This window comes from Chiloscyllium plagiosum, chromosome 39 (assembly GCF_004010195.1).
Source record: "Chiloscyllium plagiosum isolate BGI_BamShark_2017 chromosome 39, ASM401019v2, whole genome shotgun sequence".
In the NCBI taxonomy this organism is placed as follows: domain Eukaryota; kingdom Metazoa; phylum Chordata; class Chondrichthyes; order Orectolobiformes; family Hemiscylliidae; genus Chiloscyllium; species Chiloscyllium plagiosum.
Genome location: NC_057748.1, coordinates 17,175,650 through 17,193,965, shown reverse-complemented (window position 1 = coordinate 17,193,965; position 18,316 = coordinate 17,175,650). Strand labels below are relative to the sequence as shown.

The window sequence follows — 18,316 nt, the reverse complement described above, 5'->3', positions numbered from 1 at the left end:
TCTTTGTCTCTCCCTGACTCTGTTTGGGGCCTATAGTTGACAACCAACAGTGTGTTTTCCCCTTTTGTGTTTTTTTTTAATTTCTACTATATGGCCTCATTTGGTGTTCCTTCCAAGGTATCATCCTTCCTCACTGCAATAATCGATTCCTTGATCAATATTGCAACCATCCCTTACCCCCTTTCCCTTTGCGTATTGTCTGAATACTCTATAACAAGAAATATTGAATTATCAATCTAACCCTTCTTTCAGTCAAGCTGTCTTATTCCTCGGGCTCGTTGCATTAAAAGTACATTCCATTTCCTCATTACTTATGTTGCCAATGTTTTCTCTCTTTCCAAACTTATTCAATAGTAATTTGGCTTCTAATTCCATCTGTTTCTCTCTCATCTGAAATACATAAATTGGTACTTAAGGATTTGTTCCGAGGTACCTAAGATGACACTGTAAGTGGTGTCTTATAAACATTTCACTGTACTCGTGAGTACATGTGACAATAAAGCTAATTCTAATTCTACATGTCAGGAATTCCCTTCCTGACTGCTTTCTGTCTGGTAGTTAGCCTTTCACCCCCTGTCTGCACTTCCTTAAGCCGTATGATGACCATGTCCTGAAACATGCTATCCATAAACTTCACAGTCTCGTGAATGCACTGCAGTGCTTCCAACTGCTGCTCAACCTCCGAATCCCGGAGCTTGAGTTTCTTCAGCGGGCAGCATGTCCTGCACATGTCACTCAGACGATCAGGAGTATTGAGAATGTCCAAATCATGGACCTGAGCTCTCCACACACACTTTAACCAAGTGCATTATAGATGCTTGCTTTCATTTTACCCGTCGTCCTCCCTAAACATACGTTGAAAAGGGCAGGTTGACAAAAGGTCAGTTAGATTCGAAATGTCAATTCTTTTCTCTCCTTACAGATGCTGCCAGATCTGCTGAGATTTTCCAGCATTTTCTCTTTTGGTTAAAAAGGCTTCTCGATTACATTACACAACCAGAGCCCCTTGACTCTATCAAGAGAAAAAAAAATCAGTTTTGAAGTTCAAAAGTATTAATTATTTATGCTAGGTTTTGGAAATAGTTCTAAGGTGTTTTGGGTCATTTGAGTTACATCCCTATCTATCTGGATCAGTAAAGTCACCTGATGTGTTTACATTGGCTGACTCTCAATCAAAGGATGTTGGTGACAGAGACCTGAGATAGCAAATGAACATTTTGTTTAAGTACTGGGGAGGAGGGGATCATTATCAAATGTTTATACAGCATTATCAGGTCAGTTGAAGATCAATGCTGAAGGGATACCTTATGTTATGTAAGTTCCAAGCCTTAACTATACAGACAGCAGCGAGGTTATTGATAAACAGAATACCCCGAGATGTGAAAAGAGGATTTTTGCATAACTTACATACCAGAAAGACTAATCAGCAAGTGCTGGAAATGACCAGAGGATAAAGGAAATTGGTGCACAACATGAAAGAGAGAAAGATAATTTGATCACATCATTAGTGCAGATGAGGGACAGACAACTATTGGAAGGAAAGATGAATGGAAAATGTAGCAGAGGAAAGCGAAGGAGAAAATGGATGGATATAATGGAGTGGATGCAGTTGACTCATGAAGATTCATGACACTCATCCTTTTGGGAAGTTGCCGTCAACAAATGAGCCAAGAATCTGGTTTAAGTCTGGAGCTAGCAATTGTAGCAAGTTGAATTTCTAGTATTCTCCACCCTGTATTTAAAAACAAAAAGGAGCTTTTGAGCTGTTGTTGTTTTGTCTGCTTGTTCGCAGTTGTGGAATGAGAGAGAAGATTTGATAGCATTGTGGTAATGTCACTGCACAAATAATGCAAAGACATGGACTAATTCTGGGGACAGGGGTTCAAATCCCACTGCAGTAGGTGAAATCTCAATTTAAATAATTGACCTGGATTTGAAAAACTAGACCCAGTTCTCGTGACACAAAAATCTATCTATTTGTGCAGTGACATTATGGGTGGCATAGTGGTTAGCACTGCAGCCTTACAGTGCCAGGGAAACAGGTTCAATTCCCACCACAGACAACTGTCTGTGTGGAGTTTGCACATTCTCCCTGTGTCTGTGTGGGTTTCCTCTGGGTGCTGTGGTTTACTCCTGTGGTTTACTCCCACAGTCCAAAGATGTGCAGGTTAAGTGAATTGGCCATGCTAAATTGCCCATAGTGTTAGGTGAAGGGGTAAATGTAGGGGAATGGGTCTGGGTGGGTTGCTCTTCAGAGGGTCGGTGTGGAGACTTGTTGGGCCGAAGGGCCTGTTTCCACACTGTAAATAATCTAATTTAATTTATCCGGTTCACTCATGTCGTTCAAGGAAGGAAATCAACTGCCCCTTTCCGATCTGGCCTACAAGGACTCAACAGTGTGGTTGATTCTTAACTACACGCCAGAGTGGCCCATTAAGTCACTCACTCGCATTTCTTGAGGAATAAATAATAAATGCTTTCATGCAATGCAGTGGAACACTAATGATGTTCCTGTGTTTTGCCCTGAACCACAGAAGCCACTACATCTGGCTCAAATTGTAGATTCCACCCTTGGTGTGTGCAAATTATGTCAAACCTTGTGCTGAATAATGATGATTCTTTGTGAATTCCATATCACTGCAACACATTAATGCTAAAAGCTGTGGAATAAAATGCGTCACATTCTGGGCCATTGCTGCAGAGCTTAGGGCAAAGCATTTTGTATCACCGTTTTTAATGTGAGCATGCTGCAATTATAAAGCAACCACAGTAATGTTTGTTCTTCATCTCTGTATTTGATATTTGGATTTATCGAAGGAATGTAATAGCAGCAAAGACCAGCGTTGTAATCAGACCTGCTCCACACCATAAACACTTCCTTCTCCATTCACCATTTCCATAACCATGTAAGCATCTGGGAGAGGCAAAAAGGTAAAATAAAAGACAGGAGGAGGAAGACTTATTCTGGAAATTTGCCCTCTAACCCCTTTGGTAAACAAAGCCAATCCAGAAAATCCTGAGAGACTAAGTGTTTTCTGTAATGGCCCGTAGTATCTCTGCCCTTGTTAAGAATTGCTCCTTCTACAAGGCTAAGTCAGCACCTATCTCACCAGCGGGCAAAATATTTGCGAGGCTGTGCTCGTGTTTCCTGGCCCCCTCTAATCTGCTTAACTGGAATAAATTACAAATGGTTCCACCATTCTCGCTGTGTCATGGTTTAATTGACTTCTGTCAGGTCATATCCCACCTCTCCTGCTCTAAAATCTGCAATGTTTGATTGTTTCTAAGTAGCTGAAATTCTTTGAACTGGAAATCATCCAGTTACTGTCCTCCGGATCATTTGTCAAGTCGCAATCACCCATCGTGTGGGGCTACTAAAACTGGGACTGGTATATGAAGTGTGCTCTGACAATCTACTAATTGATAAAATGTGAATTTAGAACTAAGCTATCTGATTCTGCGTCAAATCTACTGTTAGCTTTCAGTGCAGACTTTTTATATTATCACAAAGCTTCATTGATCTCAACCTAGCTTGATATTGTTCCCTGCAAATTATATTTATTAATATATCTACTCAACCTATTCAGATATGTTTTGATGCACATATGGAGTAGTAAATAGGACTGGAATCCAGGCCTTCTACCCAGAGTTACAGACACTACCACTGCACCACAAGACCCCGAAAATGATGCTTGTGTTCTGTGCTGCTGTGGCCAATGTGCATGACACTATTTATATCAACGCTGAATACTTGTTCCATTGCATGACCCCCTACCCCAACACATCTGAACTATTTTGCATTTCTCTGTCTTTAACCCTTGCACTGATTCTGGCATTATCTATAAAGCTGTTGACCATAATTCTCAACTCTGTTGCCCAGGTTATTAATAGGAGCATTGAAATGTAGGAAGCCTAGGATCCATCCTTAGTAATTATGTACCTCCAGACTTGAACCATATTTGTTAACGACAACTTTTACTTTGAACCTTTGGCCTATTATTATAAAAACAAAGCAGATTGAAACACAACAGATGATGGTGCTTCATTGTGCTTTGTAATGAGACCAATTCATGTGATGAGGTAAATAAAAGCATTTTTATATAAAATGCAAATAGGTCAGACTTGCTGTGTTGTTCATGATGTGTCGAGTCCTTTGAGGTGATTCTGTCATTGCCAACTTCATTATAAGTTTGGCAGAGCATATACATTTCCCTGAGCTGTGTTACTTAAACTGAAACACACACACCACAAACTATTCTTTTTGTCTGTTTTTTCATGCTTCGTAATTACAGAGATTAAGTTAAATAACCAAGTAGAGATTGTAAATAATTTTCCTCAGTAGGAACTCATTACAAAAGATTGCTGTATGGTAGATTTTATAGATCAGCAAATATAAAGCTAAGGCAGCAATTCGCTATTTGATTGAGAGGTGTGGTTTTGTTGGTGAAGCCAGCATTTGTGCCCATCCCTAATTGCCTTCCTCTGTTTACTATAGCAATTTGCATGGTTTCCTTTCACCGACAGTATTGTTCGGCAGTGTTATGATCCCCATAGAAAAAAGAAATGCAGGCTCTCAGTTGATGGCTGAATGGCTAACATAACAAAATTTAATGTTTTAAGACTTGAAGTATTGTTTCTTGTTCCTTGTAGTCCAAGTTACATGTTCAAATAATTAATAAAAGAAGCAAAATTGATAAAAGAATTATTTTCATGTGACCATTGTTTAGGGTCTGGAATGCACTGCCAGAGTATGGTCGAGGCAAGTTCAATTGCATTCAGAAGGGAATGTGATGATTATCTGAAAGGGAACAGTGTGCGAGAACTGGGGGAAGGCAGGAGGATGGAACCAAGGGAGTTTCTACATGAAGAGCCAGAGCAGACATGACACCACCTTCATTGTAAAAATTGAGATTGTTTCAAAGCCTCATGAACTAGGTATTTTTAATTTGAGTATGAGCTCCCTTCCATATTGTGCTGTTAATTTTCAGGGCCTCCTGCCTCTAACTTTTCTCTCCTCTCTCTCCCTCCTCCCTGGATCCTGGCAGACTACAGTGGTTTTGAGAAGTTTCATGACTCTCCTAGCTTTAGAAAGCCTTTCTCTCGACATTCATATTCATGGAATCATGAATCACATAGATCTAATCTTCAAGTAAAAATGCTGATTAGTTATCTTTGAGAATAGTTTGAAGTGTAATTGTTTTCAAGCAATCGTTCTCCATGCCTTTTAGTGACTTTGGCGGTTCACAGCCATACAGATGTACAGCATGGAAACAGACCCCTTGCTCCAACTTATCCAAGCTGACCAAATATCCTGAATTAATCTCATCCCATTTGCCAGCATTTGGCCCATATCCCTCTAAACCATTCCTATTCATATACCCAACCAGATGTCTCTTAAATACTGTAATTATACCTCCTGCACTTCCTCTGGCAGCTCATTCCATACATACACAACCCTCAGCAAGAAAATGTTGCCCCTTAGGTCCCTCTTGAATCTTTTCCCTCTCTCAAACCTATATCCTCGAGTTTTGGACTCCCACACTTTTAGGAAAAGACCTTGGCTATTCATCACTGTTCACCGCAATTTTTTAAGCTGTTGTCTCAAAGTTGCACAACTGGGCCTGTCTATATCTTCCACACTTGAGTCACTCAGGTGTCTGGCTCATTCTTAAGAGTCATAAGGGACTTGCAACATGAATTTTGTTTCTGTCTTCATAGATGCTGCCTGACCTGCTCAGTTTCCCCATTTTAATCTCTTCTGAACTTAAATGATTGTCCTTTTATTTTATCCCAAATTGAAGTCTCAATCCCAAAATGACAATTTTACATTTGTAATAATAGAGAGTTCCAGGGTTCTACATGCAAAGGGAGTGATGAGTATATTTCCAACTGAGGATGATGTGTGGTTTAGAGGGGTGCTTGAAGATGCTGTTCCCAAGTGGCTGCTGTCCTTGTCCTTTCAAGATGTCAGAAGTTGAGGCTCTTGGAAGCATGTCAGAGATTTTTGTGTTTTTCATCTGCATCTGCACTGTGCTATGATGCACAGGCCAAAGATGGAGTAAATGCTGATGGTACTTATTTATAGCTTTGCTTAAATAAAGCCTGTTGATATTCAGGCCTTTTGTTACATACCCTCCAAACTTGCCAGACTTTCTCATCTTCCCATTAAAAAATTATTTAACAAAAAAGGTAATTTAAATCATTTAGAATCTATTACCAAACATATAGCAGCCATCCATCTCATTAGGCACTGGTTGGTAGTCAACCCTGTGTTCATTTTGCTAGAAATTGTAAGGATATGGTTTCCTGTGTCATAGAGATGTGTTTATTGAACAAACTGGCACTGCTATACAGCAACTTGCATGCAGTTCCCTGCTTTCCAGAGAAGCTTTATCTTGACCTGATTTTGTAAAACCAAAACTCCTTTCAGGGAATTTGGGGATATTTTTCAGTTATTTTCCATCAGAGAACAGCATACCAGGAAGCCGTACGATTTTCAAAACAGCAAATTCTGGTGCACATTTCCCCAAATTTCTGTTGACGTGGTTAAGTTGATTTAAGTGACAAGGTAGACCTGCGTGTGTATCAATACTTGTAGCTAGCTACCACAGTAACTTCGTTGAGATGAGGAACTTTGGAACAGTTCGTAGAGCTGCTTTTCAAAACAAAACACATTGCAGCATATTTTAAACGCAGAAAATACATCAAGTTAACTTCTGCTTCTCAAATAGAATCATTTTTATTCTTTATCATGATGTGAACTTTGTTCAAAGCAATATTGAAAGTGGTAAAGAATTTTCAAAGAAAGTCTTGCCTTAATTTCACTTTCCTATATGTGCTCCTCCAACCTGAGTATGTTGAGCATGTCTGATTTTAAGCACTCTGCTGTTAGCTCCTTAGGTGCTAATTTCTAATGTTCCCACCCACCCAAGTCTTTTTCTTTTAAGATGCTCCTTAAGACCTCCATCCTTGATCAGGAATTTGGTCACCAGTTCTAATAATCTTTTAATGTTGTTGAGCATCATGCTCTTGCAAAGTTTTTCAGTAAGGGGTATGGCACCTTTCATGTTGCTAGTGTTGACCTTTGATACCTTGGCAACTCCCTTCAAAAACAGAATGACTTGTGCACTCTGTAAAAATGATATGTGGGGCTTGGTGGAAAGAATGAGCATGTCTTAAGCTCCCAAGCACCAATGCAAAACAGTTGTTACCGCCTGCTTGAGCCCTGATCAGTTATAAGGTACCAGTAAGGAGAATATGCATTTGTGAGGATTAGATTAGATTAGATTACATTACAGTGTGGAAACAGGCCCTTCGGCCCAACAAGTCCACACCGACCCGCCGAAGCGCAACCCACCCCCTACATTTACCTCTTACCTAACACTACGGGCAATTTAGCATGGCCAATTCACCTGACCCTGCACATCTTTGGACTGTGGGAGGAAACCGGAGCACCCGGAGGAAACCCACGCAGACACGGGGAGAACGTGCAAACTCCACACAGTCAGTCGCCTGAGGCGGGAATTGAACCCAGGTCTCTGGCGCTGTGAGGCAGCAGTGCTAACCACTGTGCCACCGTGCCGCCCAAAAGAGAAACGCTGCAATTTCCTCCTCGTGTGAGAGTAGTGTCATGGCTGGAAGGGGAGTTGAGGTGTACGCGCTGAATCTTGACAAAGTCATGGTTTTCTTGGGGCAGGGGAAATGGGGTCATCTCATACGCTGATTTCTGCAGTGTAGTTTGCAGTAAATGTAAGTTGGGTTCTTTTTTGCAGTTTTTAATTGATACACTCCTTCTGTTCTGTTGTGATTTGTTGCACTCGAAGATATGAAACTTGTGCCAGTCAAGTGTGAGATTTGGTTTATGAGAATGAGAGCTGAACTGAAAAGTTTTATTTATCTGGGAAAACTGAACAGGCTGAGGCTGTCTTATCAAGGAAATGGCTATGAATATTAAAAAGTCAGTAATAGATCTAGCAGAGGTGTCAGGAGAAACCTCTTTAACCAGAGGGTGGAACTTGCCACCGTGAGAAGGACATAAGAAATAGTATAGATGCATTTAAAGGACTCTTAGTTAAAGGTTTGGACTGATGGTCTGAGATGGGTTAGGCTCCGTTATCATCGATATCAGAGTGCATATTGACCTTTGAAACCTTGACAACGCCCTCCCATGTTTGCAGAGTAATCACCATTTTGAATTGTCATCCCTTTCTGATGCAAAGATTGGGAACTGGCTGTGTGTGTGCATGAAGTTCTGTATATTTTTTTTGCGATGCAAACATTTGTACAAGTGCAGATATGATGGCTTAAGTTTGATGTTAGAGATATGACTACGACTTCCTTTTTAGATTGCCACCTTGGACCACACACATAGTTAGGATCCTACCCCTACTGGCGTACTACTGCTCTGTTCATATGTAACCCCAAGACTGTTTAGCTATAAATAAATCACTTGAATTGCCTACTTCACAGTGTATAATTATGATGAGTTTGACTTCTGGATCAGAACCCTGTACAGACACGTAAACAAGCTACTTGGGTACATATAAAGTAATTACTTCCTTGAAGATCAAATTAGTTTGCATTTTGGTACTGTTAAGCCAACCTTAAGAACCGTATTATGAAGATTGAATCTTATAGATTGAAGGGAGAAGCCAATTTTGGGGCTGTGGCTGTGGATTGTGTAAATTTTAAACAAACTGGAACACTTCCAAGAGAAATGCAGTTTGCCAAGTTTGTTATATGGTTAGCTTTTGTGCACTATAATCGCTGGCAATGATATATGCGACATTATGCACATGCAGTCATTTTTAATTTAATCTGGGGAGGAACTCCTAAGTAATACATCATTTCTTGGTGACTCCTCAGCATTGCCTGGAAGTCACTAATGCCTACCAGTAATTCACGCTGATGCAAGGATGGCTGCCCCCAAACCTGAATGAAACCAATTGTACCAAATTAAAACAACGGGCTAACTGCAGAAACATTCCAAGGCTGCTGACTGCATTTTGCTGCAATCCATCTGCCTGTGGTCATCTGAACATGTCATCTTTTGAAAAGATTGTCAGCTGTGAATTTCATTTGCAGGTTAACTCAAATCCAGCTCACAGCAGGAGCATTCCATTTAGATTGGCAGAGGTCTGTGCCATACATACAGAGGAGTGATGGGAAGAATCATACAATTGGTCTTTGCACTGTGTGAACAGTTAATGCTACACCTCCACAGCTTCAAATAAAAAGCGCTGTACAGCAAGGTTGCAATTGTTTGACCAACACTCCATTATTGGGAGAAAGTGAGGACTGCAGATGCTGGAGGTCAGAGCTGAAAATGTGTTGCTGGAAAAACGCAGCATCCAAGGAGCAGGAGAATCGACGTTTTGGGCATGAGCCCGAAGAAGGGCTCATGCCCGAAACGTTGATTCTCTTGCTCCTTGGATGCTGTCTGACCTGCTGCGCTTTTCCAGCAACACTCCATTATTCTCTACATTGCTCATGTTAAATGCATATGGGCTTTTGAAGGATGGTGGTGAATTAGTTTACTTTGGCTGGCATCATTAAGTGGAAATGTAAACATGTCTTGTCAACTCCATTTGAAACCATAAGCACTTCAGGCCCATGGCAAAGATCAGGTCAAACTAATGCTTAGTGTAGTCTTAATTTTGATTATACGCGGGATCCAATTCATGAGATCCTAGTGCAGATGCCTTTATATTTCCAGGTTATATGGCTTTTTTTTAAGTTGTGAAGGTGCAGTTCACCTGTTTGTACTGGGCAAAGACTGCTTCTTTGGCTGTCTTCCTACATGTACTGCTCAGACATCTGTCAATGTAAATGGAGCCCTCCTGATGTGAGTTATAAATTGCTTGGATTTAGCTAGCCTGCAAATAAAATTCACAGCAGAGAATCATTTCAGTAGATCATATGCTGAATCTCATCACTTCACACCATAATGTCCCTTGTGGTGTGAACTACAAACTGGAGTGGAGTTTCTTGCAGCAGTAACCTTCTTCTTTGGGGAAAAAAAACATTAGTTTGGACAAACAGTCCAGCTCTGCTACTTTTGTGATTTTGGGGTTTGTGTGGTTATAGTTCATAGCACAGTAGAGAATGATTAGCATTAAGCAAAACTGGCAAATGCTACTAAAATGTCTCCATGATTATAATGTAACTATGTGAAAGAACGCATGGGCTTTAACCTGTCACATGCTCAGCCTGTCCTGAAGTGAAGTTGAATTTAGATAAATGTGAGGTGCTGCATTTTGGAAAGGTAAATCAGGGCAAGACTTTCTTAGTCACGTAATGGTATGGTCCTGGGGAGTGTTGCTGAGTGCAGATTCATATTTCCTTGAAAGTGGCGTCTCAGATAGAAAGGGTAGTGAAGAAAGCGTTTGGAATGCTTTCCTTTATTGGTCAGAGCGTTGAGTATAGGAGTTGGGAGGTCATGTTGCAGCTGTACAGGACATTGGTTAGGCCACTTTTGGGAAATTGCATGCAATTCTGGTCTCTCTTTTGGGTTCAGAAAAGATGTACAAGGATGTTGCCAGGTTGTAGGGTTTGAGCTATGGAGAGAAGCTGAATAGGCTGGGGCTGTTTTCCTTGGAGCATCGGAGGGTGAGAGGTAACCTTATAGTGGTTTATAAAATCATGAGGGGCGTGGATTGGGTAAGACGTTTTTCCTAGGTTCGGGGGAGTCCAGGACAAGGAACGAAAGGGGCAACGTTTTCTCTCACAGGGTGGTGCGTGTGTGGAATCTGGTCAGCATGGACAGTTTGAACCAAAGGGTCTGTTTCTGTGCTGTACACCTCTATGACTCTACTCAACCCCTGCCACCATTCAAGAGGTTTACAGCAAACAAAACCATACCTTTGAAGATTAATGTCTGTTTGAATGTGACAAACATGTAGGGAGTTTGACAGAAAGATATGTCACCATGCAACTGAGATTTCAATCATGAGTAATGATGAAATGGGTGATTTTCCGCGCCCACATCTCTTGGACTGGTCAAAATTTCCCAGCAAAGCGTATCTTTGTTTTTATAAAAGTAACCTCAGGGAATGGCTAGGGTTGTGTGTTTTTAATCAGTGAATAGTGCTGGTTGTAAGTATGGTGCGTATAGCACCCTGTAAATTTGAGTTCATCCAAAATTCTGCCTATCTCTGAGCTTGCGGTAAGTCCCATTCTCCTGTCACCCCTGTGCTTAACGATCTGCACTGACTCCTTGTAAAGCACCACCTTAATTCTTGTTTTCAAGTTCCTTTCTTAGCTGTCACCTCCCCATCACAAAACTCCATCATTACCTCAACCCTCTGATATGTGTTCCTTTTAATTCTGACGCCTTGTTTTCCTGACTATAATTTTTTCACCCTGGGTGCCTTCAGTTGCCCCAGCCCAGGCTCTAGAATTCAAGCTGTACAACTCCATGCCTTGTTATTTTGCTTTCTTGCTTCAAGACACTTAAAAGCCTACCACTTTGATCAGATTTTTATCATTTGACCTATTATCTCCTTGTGCAACTCAATGTTGTACTTTGTTTTAGAACAGTCCAATGAAGCATCTTGGCAAGTTCCATTACATTAAAGGTGCTATGTTCTTGTGTTGTAGTGTGGGCACACTTTGAGATGACAAGTTAAGGCCAGCGCTTTGTGTAGTTGGCTTAAATTGAGCAAACCAAATGTACCAGTGCCAGATTTCTTATAACCTTGCTTTAATTCTTATCTGGTTGCAGTGTATACAAAATTCTGCATGTGGTAAGTTAGCTTTTGAACCGTGTGTGTTTGCAATAGTGCTGCTGTGCCTAGTGAGTAAAATTCTAAAATCTCCAGCTGACTTGTTAGCAGTTGTCAGTTCCTGGTCGGGAATTTTGGAATTAACCTTGCAATCATTAAATACAACCGGAAAGTTTTTGGTCGTCACTGAAACAAATAATTCACCTTGTAGAAAACATCTGTATGTTTGTTTTGTGTCGCCCCCCAATGGTCTCTGCATGTCCCTGGGGAGGATTGACTCCTCCAGAGAGTTTTTTGCGATTCCTAGTATATGAGGCTACCTGCCATTCACTATCAGCTGCATAACCTCTTCAGTTAATCTGCGTTTTGATTGAGAGGAAGATCTGTTTAATGTCTCCTACCACTGTAGTGATAGAACTGGCCACTAACTTTGATGTGCAACTGGAACAGGAAGTCAACATTCATTCCGCTGGTAGGTGTGTACATGTTTTTCATTTTTAATTCACTCGCAGGGTGGATGTCTCTGGCTTGGCCAGTATTTATTGTCCAGAGGGCAGTTAAGAGTCAACCACATTGTTGTGGATCTGGAGTCACATGTAGGACAGATCAGGTGAGGATGATTTCCTATCCATAAAGACTTGAGTGAACCAGATGATCTTTTCCTGATGATTGACAATCATTAGACCCTCAATTCCAGATTCATGATTGAATTCAAATTTCGCTATCTCCCAGGTCCTGGAACATTGGCTAAGTTTCTAGATTAATAGTCCTGCGGTAATACCACTATGTCATTGCCTCCCCACTGCTGTTATCGTGGTGCTCCTTGTTATCCTGATGTGAGCCTGACCTGCCGCTTTGCTCTGACATTTCACTTGCTCAGTCACCCCTTTCTGGCAATTAGATTAGATAGATTAGATTACTTACAGTGTGGAAACAGGCCCTTCAGCCCAACAAGTCCACACCGACCCTCCGAAGCGTAACCCACCCATTCCCCTACATTTACCCCTTTACCTAACACTATGGGCAATTTAGCATGGCCAATTCACCTGACGTGCACATCTTTGGACTGTGAGAGGAAACCGGAGCACCCGGAGTAAACCCACGCAGACACGGGGAGAATGTGCAAACTCCACACAGTCAGTCGCCTGAGTCGGGAATTGAACCCGGGTCTCTGGCGCTGTGAGGCAGCAGTGCTAACCACTGTGCCACCGTGTCGCCCCACCGTTCCTCACCATTTTTCTATGGGCTCAGCTTCAGTCAGTCCACCACCCCACTCAGGCACTGGGCTCACTGCCTGACTTCAGCTCCATGAAATCTGCAGAAGCAGTTGTAAAAAGAAAGCATTTTTTTGTTCATGCAGTTGTTAACTTGGCTTTGAATTGCTCAGTGTTATTGGAGATCCTGATCTTTGATGCAGCAAGTGATATTCTAGCAATGATGCCGTAGGTCCTGAGGTTACTTGGACGATGAGTGACATCACTGCGGCTGAGCTGGCAGCATGCACTGCTGAAAATCAATTGGACTTTGTCCTTACCCAGCGATCACTGCAGGAAAGCATCTGAACTTTAGGTATTCGGGCAGTGTGGGGTTTGACTTTCCTGTTGAGACTGATGTAGTTGAATAGAATCGCAGAAAACTTACAGTACAGGAGGAAGTCATTCAGCCCATTGTGCCTGCATTGGCTCATTAAATGAGCATTAAACAGCCTCCTGCACCAAGGAAGGCAGGTACCAGGTGATAGGAGGCATAAATGACAAGCGGTGTGAAGAGATGAGGAACGCAGGTATGAAAATTCATCAGGTGTCAAAAAGCAATGCATAAATGTCAGGATTTGTAGCTGCCCCAGTGCCTCAAATGTATCCATGTGTACTTGAGTCTTGGAGTCATACAGCACAAAAACAGTCCCTTTGGTCCAACTAGTCCACACCAAACATAATCCCAAACTAAACAAATCCCACCTGCCTGGGCTTGCCCATGTCCCTCCAAACATTTCCCATCCATGTACTTACCTAAATGTCTTTTAAAAGTTGTAACTGTACCCTCATCCACCACTTCCTCTGGAAGTTCATTCCACATGATTGCCCCTTAGGTCTCTTTTTCCTCTTGTCTTAAATAAAGTGCTCCCTAGTCTTGAAATTTCCCATCTGAGGAAAACTGCATGTGTTGTTCAGCTTATCCATGCCCCTCATAATTTTATAAATCTCTGCAAGGTCACCCCATCAACCTCATAGTCTCCAGTGGGAAAAAGCCGCAGCTTATCCAGCCTCTCCTTCTAACTTGAACCTCCATGGGCCAAGCGGGTTCCCACCTAAGGTTGTGACCTCTGGGTCTCAGCTGTCACTGCATTTCATGGGCGGTTTGTTTCTAATTATTGCAAAAGCAAGCAGATCAGTCAAGATCTTAGCAAATGGTGGAACAGGCTCAATTGGCAAAATAACCCATTCCTGTTGTCATCTTGCTATTTAATGGCAAATGCTGAATTGGTTGAAGGTAATTTTGTTTTGAACTCCTGGACTACTTATTGATCATGAAACTCATCATTAGCTTAACTGTTTTTAATTCTGTGAAATTGTACGTTGGCTTTGTTGAAATCAAGACCTGCTCCTGCTCAAAACAATCTGAATCTACCTTCCTTGCCTCTGCCTTCTGTTCCTCTGATAATCTCTAGTTGCTTTTAAGACCCAAGAATCTTGAGATCTCTCAGCGTCTGTCTTTGTCCTAGCTGGTGTTGTTTCAGGGGCTATGTCCTCTCCAAGCTCCTTACAAAAGGGGATGGAAATTCCTGTCCTGTCTGGGTGCATCTGTTTTGAAAGTGTCAGGTCAAATTCTGAACCTCTGTGGGAGCGTTTAAGCTAAATTTGTGTCCTGATTGGCTTTCACTGTGGAGTGTGAATAAAGGGCAGGTGCTAGATTGCCCTCCCATCCATTTGATCTAGTGGCATTGTGTTAGGTTTGAAAAAAATATATACGCAAGTCATCACAAACAGGAACAGGAAGTCTCATTCATTTGATGAGAGAGTTTGTTCACTAAGTGTGGAGGGTGGGTTTATAAATATAAGGATGGCATTCTCAAACTTGGACATGACTCACAGGAAACCAATTTGAACGTAAGGATGTGGTATTTTCTTTAAAAGCAGTTTGAATCATTTTATAAAGTAAAGTTTGCAGAAACCTGTATGCATGCTGAAATCTTTCTTCAAAGCCTGATGGTGAATTGTAAATATGGCGGTTTTTGTGTGACCTGTTTTACTGTGACCTTCATATCCATTGCCTATCGATGCTTCTTTATCCTTCCTATACCACTGCACAAACTCTTATCTCTTGATTGAAGTGTCATTGCTGCCTCAGTGCTGCTCTGAGTAGCTCGCCTGCCTTAAAGTGTTAAAGTATCGTGGCAGAGTTCAGGTCAGTGTTTTTGAGTTGAGCTTGAGGTGAAGAAATTCTTGCCCGTCTCCATGTTGTGCAAGGAGAGGTAGCTGAAGAGTAAAATCATTCACTTTGTTTTTGTTATTTCATTTTGGGGATACAGACAATGCTGGCAGAGCCAGCATCTGTTACCCGTCCCTAATTGCCCCTGATTTGAATAGCGTGCATTTCAGGAGGCAGTCACTAACCAACAGCATTACTGTGGATCTGAAGTTGCATGTCAGCCAGATCAGGGAAGGGTTGTAGATTTTCTTCGGACAGTCAATGATAATTTTTGGTCACCATCAGTGGCACTAGTTTTCAATTCTGGAATTAACTGCATTTAAGTTCCTTCAGCTATGATGATGTGATTTGAACTAGTGTTCCCAGATCAATAGTATGGGCCTCTTGATTGAGAGTACCATGTATTCACACCACACTGTTTCCTTTGCCAGCAGAACTACCCAGAAGGACTTGTACCTAAAAGCAGCAACAACTTGCATCTGTAGTAGTCCACAAATGCTACCTTACCCGTTGATTTGTTGAAATGCTTCCAGTATACCTTCCTTCTGTATCTGACTGATTTTGAGTGGATGGGGAGGGAAGTGAATCATACAGATTGAGGATGTCTCAGCAATTCAGCGCTTGGTGCATATGTTTCTTGTTCAGCACTCTGTTAGCAGTGTTGCTCTGACAATCACAGAAAAGGTGCCATCTGAAATGTTGCTGAGGCCCATCGTCGGAACTGAGTAAAGGAACTTGATTTGCATCAAAGTGTGCATTGCTTTTCTGGGAGAAGTTGGTAGACGCTGGGTTCCTAAAGGAAGGCATGTTCTGTATCCTGTTTGGTGTGATCCATCACTTGAATGAGTATGAACTGATCGAGGAGAAGCAGATTATGGCATATCAGACAGTTAAAAAATAACGTGATTCTGAAAGAACAGAAAGCATTTATGTCACACGTTTTACAACTGCAAATGACCTAAAATGCTGGCCAGCCAGGAAATGCAGTCACTGTTGTGATGTTGGAAAGATGGCAAACTCTCACAAACAGCAATGTGATAACAACCAAAATCTATTATATTCATTTAGGGGATAACTATTGACCAGGCTGCCAGGGATATTTCCTGGTTCCCTTGCACTTCCTTGAACTAGTTCCCTTGTGATCTTTTATATTCCTGAAAGCAAACAGAGCTTTGCTTTAACATGCCTTCTTAAAAACAGCACCTCTAACAGAGCAGCTTTTTGGTTCAAGCTTCATGTGAGTAATGGAAACCAAAAGATTCTTGGTATGAAACCAGGCCAAGTCTCTCCTCTCACATTTCTATAATGTATTATGCTAAATGTTCCATCCATGATTTTCTGAAATTGCTTCACAGGAAGTTTTAAAGTTTAACTTAATCGAGATGCTTGATTTAGAAGTTACATCTTGGTGAATTAGCATTTATTGTGTTAAATCACTGCAGCCTCTGAGCTCAAAGCTGCATGGTGTACATTTTAAAATCAATTTCATTTGCCTCCCCTTCACATGAGTTTGGACCACGCATGCAATCTCCTGCTGGTGGCACGGGTAGACTCGGTTCTGCATTCTTTGACACCTGCCTTGTTTACTGTAACCAGTCAAAGACTGTCTCCTGACTCTTCACTTTTCTCCCCCAAGCTTAGTTCTCAGTTCATACCCCTAGCTGTGTAATAGGGATTTAATACAATTACATAAGACAAGATTTATTAATATATTTGACTGTCAGATTTCTCCTCTTCATTTGCAATTATTTACAGGATTTTGAAGTGACATTCAGTAAAGTTTGATTTGAGAGAACCTATTATAGGAGTATTCAGCATCTTGAATCTTCTCTGCCATTTACTCTGACTGATCTCAAATTGACCGAATTCCAGTTTTCTGCCCACTCCCCATAACTCCATAACCTGTTTCTAATTAAAAGTCTGTCTAACTCCACTTTAAACTTATTCAGTATCAGGGTGTCTCTGGTATGTTCAATTCCACAGATTCGTGACCCTTTGAGAGAAGTCATTCATCTTCATCTTCTTCATCTTCATCTCTGTTTTAAACCTGCCATTCTTTAGCTTGAAATTGTGACCCCTTGTTTTAGATTGCCCCACAAAGGAGCCAACTGTACCTCACCTGCAGCTATCATTTAGCAACTGTCATCGTTAAACTTGATTTCTTCAACCATGCCAAGACAATCTTCCCCCTGCACAACAACTACTGTTCAAACTTCTGCCACCATCAATGCAGCCTGGAGTAAGTTCCACTCTTCGTCTGAGTTGATTGGCATTCACCAACTTGCTGCATCCCAAAGTATCTATTGCAAAATCCTCCTCCTTAGATTCCTGTGTAGCCAATGCTGCCTCGACACTCTTTTGACTCCACTATGTACCTTTTCCACTCACCCACAGCCATTGCACTCATCCTTGTGACTGCTCAACCCTTCAGTCCTCCATTCTCATCCTAAAACCCAGCACCGTTAATGTATCTTGTTCTCACTTCAGAAATGTTCTATTTACCGACAGACTGAGGATCTCCTAGAAACTGAGCATAGAATCATAGACCATTTGGCCGATCAGGTCTTTGGCCAGAGCACGCTGGGTTGTTGCATCCTGGGGTGTGCCCAGTTGTGTGTACGATCCTTGTTCTGCTACCTCTTGAGTTTAATACTCAAAGGCAGGGCTGACCCTTGGGATCGTGACCTCCATCACCGGTCTGGAAAAGAGGCTAGCCCTACATCCACCCCAGGTAGAACAGTGATCAAAGCCCCATACTGTTGGCACCAGTTTGATCTCTGGCAGCCCGTCCAGCTAACTGTGGCTGTGCGTTGACCCAGGTCTCCCCTGAGCTTTAGCTAATGCTTTCCAAGCTCTGAGGAAAAAAAAAGGAGAGCTGTGATCCCACAGTGGGTCCTGTCCCTTTCTAGTGTTTGTGATTAAACATGACATTAATGAATAAAATGGAAATGCTGGGTATATGAGCCATTCATTCAGTCAAAGGGAAAAAAAGCTTTGACTGTAATTCATTTAGACATTTCATGAGTGGCAGCTCATGTAAATCCTCACTTTAACATGTGGAGGTACCAGCTTGTAGGAATAATGATGCTTGCTGGCTGAAATCCGTTGTTTGCAACATTTAAGCTGCCTTGTTAAATTTCTCCTCTCTGCATCAGCACTGAGAG

At 41.7% G+C, this 18,316-nt stretch overlaps 1 protein-coding gene across 5 annotated transcripts in view; it reads left to right on the top strand.

Moving 5' to 3' along the window:
• Positions 1-18,316, top strand: part of LOC122542284 (myocardin-related transcription factor A-like) — a 200,812-nt gene that overhangs the window by 137,187 nt on the left and 45,309 nt on the right. The window lies entirely within an intron of this gene.